The sequence below is a fragment of the Choloepus didactylus genome (genome assembly GCF_015220235.1).
Source record: "Choloepus didactylus isolate mChoDid1 chromosome 25 unlocalized genomic scaffold, mChoDid1.pri SUPER_25_unloc2, whole genome shotgun sequence".
NCBI lineage: Eukaryota > Metazoa > Chordata > Mammalia > Pilosa > Megalonychidae > Choloepus > Choloepus didactylus.
The window spans coordinates 4,391,825-4,398,872 of NW_023637607.1; the positions used below are offsets into that span (position 1 = coordinate 4,391,825).

Below are 7,048 nucleotides of genomic sequence, written 5' to 3' on the forward strand. Positions count from 1 at the left end.
ACACTGTCTCTGTGCTCAGCTAGGCCAGAATGAGGGGATTCCAGGGGTAACGCCTGTGTCTGACGTATCCCTGTGTCCCCATCAACCGACACTCCAAGCTGCGGGGCAGGTGTGGAGGAGGTCACAGAGCCAAGTGGGAAGCCCTCCCACCTTCAAGCGCCCCTAACCAAGTACAGGGTATTCATTGAGATTGGGGCATCATAGGGCCATGAAGTCATGTCGAGAGTCGGGGGTCACGAACAGGAATCATACCGGGGATAAAGCTTAGAATAACTGGCCTGGACCAGGAGTTAAGAGTCATTTCTCAAATATTTATTCATGCTCCCTCAGGCGGCCAATAAAGCTCATGAAACCCCAGTCCTTGAGGCTTCCCAGTCTGGGGAGAAATGCAGGAAAAGCCGACTGCTCCATCCTACATTCTTCAGCCCATGGCTAGGGAGGGAAGCGTCGAGTCACAACACTAGGGCCTTGACACCCGGAGGAGAACCAAGAGAGGGTACTTGTGGGCTGCAGGGCTCACTCGTGGTAGGCGCAGCCCTGTAGGGAGGGGGAGGGCGGCAGCGGGGGTGCCTCCGAGGACTGGGCGGGGTCAGCAGCTGAGCCTTTTCTCGCAGATCCAGCTGGCCTTCTCGCTATCGCACTGTGCGTCGTTCCACAGCCCTGTACGCAGCATCATGCCGCAGTCCTCCCGTCCCTGGGCGTCATTGGGTTCCCCTTGGCTCCAGTGGCTGCAGCGATTGGGGACAGTGTCGTTGGGAGCTCACCCTGAGAAGGGACCTGGGGGCCAGCCTCCTTCCCTAGGTATTGCCTGTTTATTTCTTGGGTCCAAACTAGGCACTCTTGAGGGTCTCGCTTGAGCATGCACCCAGGATATAACTTTCTAACCCCCAGAATTTAACCTTCAGCTGTTTCCTGGGGTCTAGCCCGTGAACCCCTAGGATCTAGCATGAATAGAGTCCCCCTGGGGTGTAACCTGTCCTTTTCCTTCCCCTCACCTGAAGCTGAGCTGGACGCCGTTCACCCACTCGTAGCGCTGGATCTTACGCACCAGGCGCACGGCCCTGAGGCCCAGCCAGTAACCGTGGCCACGCGAATTCCGACTCAGGAAGTCCTGGGAACCAGGGGAGATCTGAGCCTGTCAAATCAGCTCCATACCACCGCGCGGGCCACGCCCTCCTAGGCCCACAACACCTCCCTCTGGGACCCCTCCGGGCTACGCACCTGCTCCTCCAGTCCCCCGACAATCACCAAGTGCGCGCCAGCGTCTGCGCAGTTCTGCTGCGCCTCCTCCCACGAGGCTCGGAGAGCCGAAAAAAAAAAGGTAGCAGGAGCCCTCGAAGGGCAGCCACGACGTGGGACACGGTTTGCAGGAACCTGCAGGGGTCGGGTTGTTAAAGACCGTGGGGAGACGATGGGGTGCGCCAGTGGAGCCCCTGGTCCACGCGCGGAACCACAGAAACCCGACTGAGGTAAAAGGGCCGAACCCGGGGGATCTGGGAATACCCAGACCTCCGACAGCATCCACTTAACCTCTCCATCCACCCCTAACCCCTACCCCACCCCCTGCTCCGCTCACTGTTCCCAAACTTGGCGGCCTCCAGCACCCGGAACAGCTCACTACGGATGTTCTCGCGGTCTTCGCCTGACTTGGCCAAGTCCCGGGTCACTGTGGAGTCAGGATCGAGATTATAGCGGGGATCAGGGGCAGAAGCAGGGTCCTGAATGGGGAACCGTCAGGACCCATGTCGGAGGTCATTGTCACGGTCGGTCAAGAAGGACATCATGGTTAAGGACCGTTCTAGCCAGAAGGGGTCCATTTGTGATTGGCGTTAGGAACTGTGGTCAAGGTCAGAGTCTAGTGGTCAGGGTCAGGATGGAGGGTACAATCGGGCTCAAAGGTCAGGATCACAGGATAGGGTCGGAGTCACACCGGGTTCGGGATGTCTCGGTAGCTGTCAGACTCAGAGGTCGGAGCCACGACCTGCCCCCTCACCTCGCTCGCGCAGTTCATTCAAGGCGCTCTCCTGCTGCAGCAGCTTCCTCTGCGCCTCCCGAAGCTCAGCGCGCGCGGTCTGCAGCTGAGCCCGGGTCTCCGAGCCTGGGAAGGTGGCGGGGAGTGGGGGGTGGTGGGGAGAATTGATGGGGGCGGAGCATCTGCAGCCAGCCACACGCCCACCGGCGACCAGCCCCAGCGGTTCCCCAACCCCACCCCATCTCGCCTCTTCCAGTCCGGGCCCCAAAGCCTGTTGGGACTGACCGCGACCAAACCCGCCCTCTCACAGCAGTTCCGGCAGCCTCCGACCTCCTTCTTAAAGGCACCCAGCATCGCGGTCTGATTCGACGCTGCAACGACACCACACCCACACACCCCACACGCTGGAATCACCCGCAGGTACTTACGGGACCACCTTCCCCACCCCGGGGCCAGCCCCCGAAACCGTGGGGATCCCTACCCACCCACTGCCCTGTCTCGGAAATTCCAGGCACTCCCACCCTGCACGCCCCTGGGGCCCCAGGCGCCACCGTTCCGACGCACCATTTGTCCTCAGCAGGTCTTGGCCGCCGAGCAGCGCCTCGCGCTCCGTGGAGGCTACGAGAAAAGGCTCCTGCAGGGGAGGCCCAGGGACTCGGGAACCCTCTCCGCGCCCAGGGGGTGCGGGGTCCGGGTCCTGGGATGCTCAGAGGGAGCAGGCGGGCTTTCAGTGTACAAGATGTGCACACAGTCCGAGAGGAAATTTCTACCCCGGGGACATGCACGCATATGCACACACTGGGAGAACACAGCACACAGGTAAACACAAACTCTGCACACATGCACTCACACACAGACCCAGGAAAGGGTCCTGTGTTCCCACGGTGTGTGTCCCCAGGACGGGTCAGATGCAGCCAGTCCCCAACACTGTCACTCACCCTCGGAGAACAGGATGCTCAGAACAAGCGCCCACAGGCCAACGGCAACAACCAGGGCTAGGGCTATGAAGAGAGGTCTCCAACCCCAGCGCTCCCAGAGTCCCCAGGGCCCTGGGAGAACACAGATGGACTCCTAGGCCCCCTGTACCAGGGTCTTCCTGTATCCCTGGACCTCCTCTCCCCACCCTCCAGGGCCAAGCCCTGGATGCTTGGGTCTCGGTGAGTCAGCCCTATTTCTCATACCTCTGAAGATCTCCTTGGGCCCACTGCGCCACTTGCTGTGCCTGGAGGCCTCCATGGCTGTGCAGGAGCTCAGCCCAGGCCATGGATATAAATGTAGCCTCCCTCCCCCACGCTGTCCTCTCAGCTTCCCTTCCTTCCTTCTCTTTACCTTCCTCTCAATTCCTGATGCCAGACACTCAGTGACCCATCACCCACCACATGGCTGAGCCCTTTCTGGGCTGGACAGGAAGTGGGACAGTTTCTGTGGCATTTGTCATGTGCTGGAATTGTACTAGGGGCTTGGCATGCACAACCTCATTTTATTATTACAACATTCCTGCGAGGGCAGGCCTGTCACTGTCTCCATTTCCATGGAGGAGAAAATTGAGGTTTTTAGAAGCTATACACATACTTGAGTCCTCCCTCCCCTTAATTTTGCCATTTGTTTTTTAGTCTTGGGGATGGCGACCATCCCCAACAAATGTCAAGCAAGAGGCACTGAATTAAGGCCAGGGTCAGCCCCAGCCTCTGGTAGGCACCTGCAGGGGTGTTGAGAGGGAAGCTGAACTACCTGGGAGGGGGGCTGTGCCCAAGGGGGTTTCTCAGGAATGGACATCTCAGGATGTCCTTCTCAGGAGGAAGCCCAGCCCCTGGCTTATAAGAGATGGTGACCAAGCTCCAAAGTGAAGCCTGACCCTTATCTAGAGTATGTATGTGGCTGCAGCTATCAGGCCAGGGAGGCTGAAATTGCTTCCACTCCCCCTCATCCCCCTTCCCCAGGCCAGAAAGATCCTAGTCCTATTTTTGGTTCCTGGGTCCCTGGTACCAGCTATTGAGACCCAGGCAATGAGAAGGAAGGAAGGGAAGCTGAGTGGACAGGGATGCAGTCTAAATTTATACCTATGCCAAGGGTACCAGCACTTCCATGGACACTACTTGTGGGACCCAAGGATCCTGAAAAGCGCTAACATAGGGGAGCCCAGGGGTCCATCTGTGGGGATACTGGGAGTTCTGGGAGTGGAGGAAGTCCCTTCTGGCCCTGGTTCCAGTGGTTGCTGCTGTCCTAAGAATGCTTGTTCTGAGCATCCTACTTTTGAAGGGTGTGGTAGTTTGAAGTGGTGTGTACCTCAGAAAAACATTTTCTTAAATTAATTCATTCCTGTGGTGTGAACCCATTGTAAGTAGGATCTTTTTCTGAAGTTACTTCAGTTGAAGGTGTGGTCCAGCTCAGTCAGGATGGCTCTTAATCCCTTTACTGGAGTCCTTTATAAATGGAGTCAAATTCTGATAAACAGAAAGAGAAAGACAGAGGGAGTAGCCAGAAGCTGAACATCAACAGAACTCAGAAGAAAAGGAAGAGTCCAGGAGATGCCACCATGTGCCTTCCCTTGTGACAAGCCAAGGACCGAGGATCACCGGCAGCCTGCCCCAGAATGCCACAGATTTCAGGAAAAAAGCGTCACATTGATGACACTTGGATTTGGACTTTCTTTTAATCTGAATATTGTGAGTGAATAATTGCCCATTGTTTAAGGTGAAACAATGCATTGGTATTTGCTCAAGCAGCCTAGGAAACTAAGAGAAATGGTGAGTAATTTCTTCTTTGATCTATGGGTTTAGATTGTATTGTTTAATTTCCACTTAGTTTTGAATTTTCCAGTTTTCATTCTGTTATTGATTTTAGCTTTATTCCATTGTAATTGGAGATGATACATTGTTTGTCTTCAATCTTTTAAAATTTATTGAGAGTTATGTCATCAACATGGCAATGTAAAACAGCTACTGAAAACTTACCTCCAGAGATTTAATGGAAAAGGGACAATTCTGAATTATTTGAAACTCTGGAGGATGATACAGACTAGAGAAGGACCCTGAAATGCTGAGTTGAAGAAGGAGAAGAAATATCAGGTACGAATCTTCTGCCCCAGACCAGCTGTCCCCACTCCTCCCCTTCACTCAGTCTCAGTGTGGGAAAGGCACAGAATCAGCAGACAGGACCCCTACCTCTGGGGACACAGTCTGTAAAATCTCTCAAAACATACCCCCACTGTTTGAAGACCCAGGGGACAAGGGAGGACATTTCAAGACCCAGTTCACTGAGGGACAAAGGAACTGAGAAAATGTGGACAGAGACTGTGTTTCCAGCCCTGGGCCTGAAAGCCCTTCCCCCACCCATCAGGGAAGCAGCAGCCAGTGGCTGTTTCCTTGCCTTGCAGATGGCCGAAGTACTGTTAGCTGAGGGAGTATTCTGCCACAGTGGAGCCCCACATCGAGCCAAATTTTGGCTGGCAAAATGAGGACATAGGAATCCTGCAGTTTCAGCTGACCTGTGTAGATGTAGCCTGGGCTCAGAGGCAAAGCAGCTTCTGAGAACGATTAAGTTATGGAACACCACCATCTACTGGATAGTCTGGTAGGTGCAAGGGAATTGAAATACTTTTAAAAAGATGCTCCAGACCCTTTTTTAGGACCACAGGAGCTGGTCTACATGCCCTGTATGGAAACCTGGCCCTGTTTTGTCTGAGAAATATGGAAGACCCAACTGTTAAAGCAGGGCTATAAAATGAAACCCAGGTCTTGCTGGCAGACAGAAAACAGAGCATGACTGGAAGCCAGCAGATTTGTATTATCACATACAGTGAACTTGCTGGGATACCCAGTGCCTACTTCCCATCCCTGAGGCAGGCCACAGTGAGTGCCTCAATTTGGGGGGAAGACTGGGGGGTGGAGGGTGGGACAGAGCCAATCTGACAACTGGACAGCAAGAGAAACAAAGAAAACACAGAAATCAAAGACAAACAACAAGAATCTCTTAGGCAGATGAGAGAAAACAACCTCCAGAATAAGCTAATCAAGAAAATCAGATGTTAGACTGCAAAAAATCATGAGCCACACCAGGAAACACAAAGATATAGCCCACACAAAGATACAGCCCACACAAAGGAACAAACTAACACCTCAATTGAGATTCAGGAGTTGAAACAACTAATTAAAGATGTTCAAACAAATCTTATAAATCAAATCAATGAGTTGAAAGAAAATACGACAAAAGAGATGAAGGCTATAAAGAAGACACTGGGTGACCACAAGGAAGAATTCATAAGCTTGAAAAAACAAATGGCAGAATTTATGGGAATGAAAGGCACAATAGAAGAGAAGAGAAACACAATGGAGTCATACAACAGCAGATTTGGAAAGGCAGAAGGAAGATCTGAACTAGAGGACAGGACATCTGAAATCCTACACACAAAAGAATAGATAGGGGAAACAATGGAAAAATATAAGCAGGGGCCCAGGAAACTGAAGGACAATATGAAGCACATGAATATATGTGTTATAAGTGTCCCAGAAAGAGAAGAGAAGGAAAAAGGGGCAGAAAGAATAAAAGAGGAAATAAGCAATGAAAATTTCCCAACTCTTATGAACAACATAAAATTACAGGTCCGAGAAGTACAGCATACCCCAAACAGAATGGATCCAAATAGACTTACTCCAACAGACTCACTAATCAGATTTTCAAATGTCAAAGACAGAGAGAATTCTGAAGGCAGCAAGAGAAAAGCAATCCATCACATACAAGGGAAGTTCAATAAGACTAAGTGCAGATCTCTCAGCATAAACCATAGAGGTAAGAAGGCAGAGGTATGATATATTCAACATACTGAAAGAGAAAAATTGCCACCCAAGAATCCTATATCTGGCAAAACTGTCCTTCACACAGGAGGGAGAGTTTAAAATATTTTCAGATAAACAGACACTGAGAAAGTGTGTGAACATGAGACCTTCTGTATAAGAAATACTAAATGGAGTGCTACAGACAGATAGGAAAGGAAAGGAGAGAGAGGTTTGGAGAAGAGTGTAGAAATGAAGACATCAGGAGACAAAAAGAGATTAGACATTTGGCATTTGATGCTGA

At 52.0% G+C, this 7,048-nt stretch overlaps 1 pseudogene; it reads right to left on the reverse strand.

The window, feature by feature from the left end:
• Positions 1-290: 290 nt before the first annotated feature.
• Positions 291-3,295, reverse strand: LOC119525670 (annotated as a pseudogene).
• Positions 3,296-7,048: the final 3,753 nt, after the last annotated feature.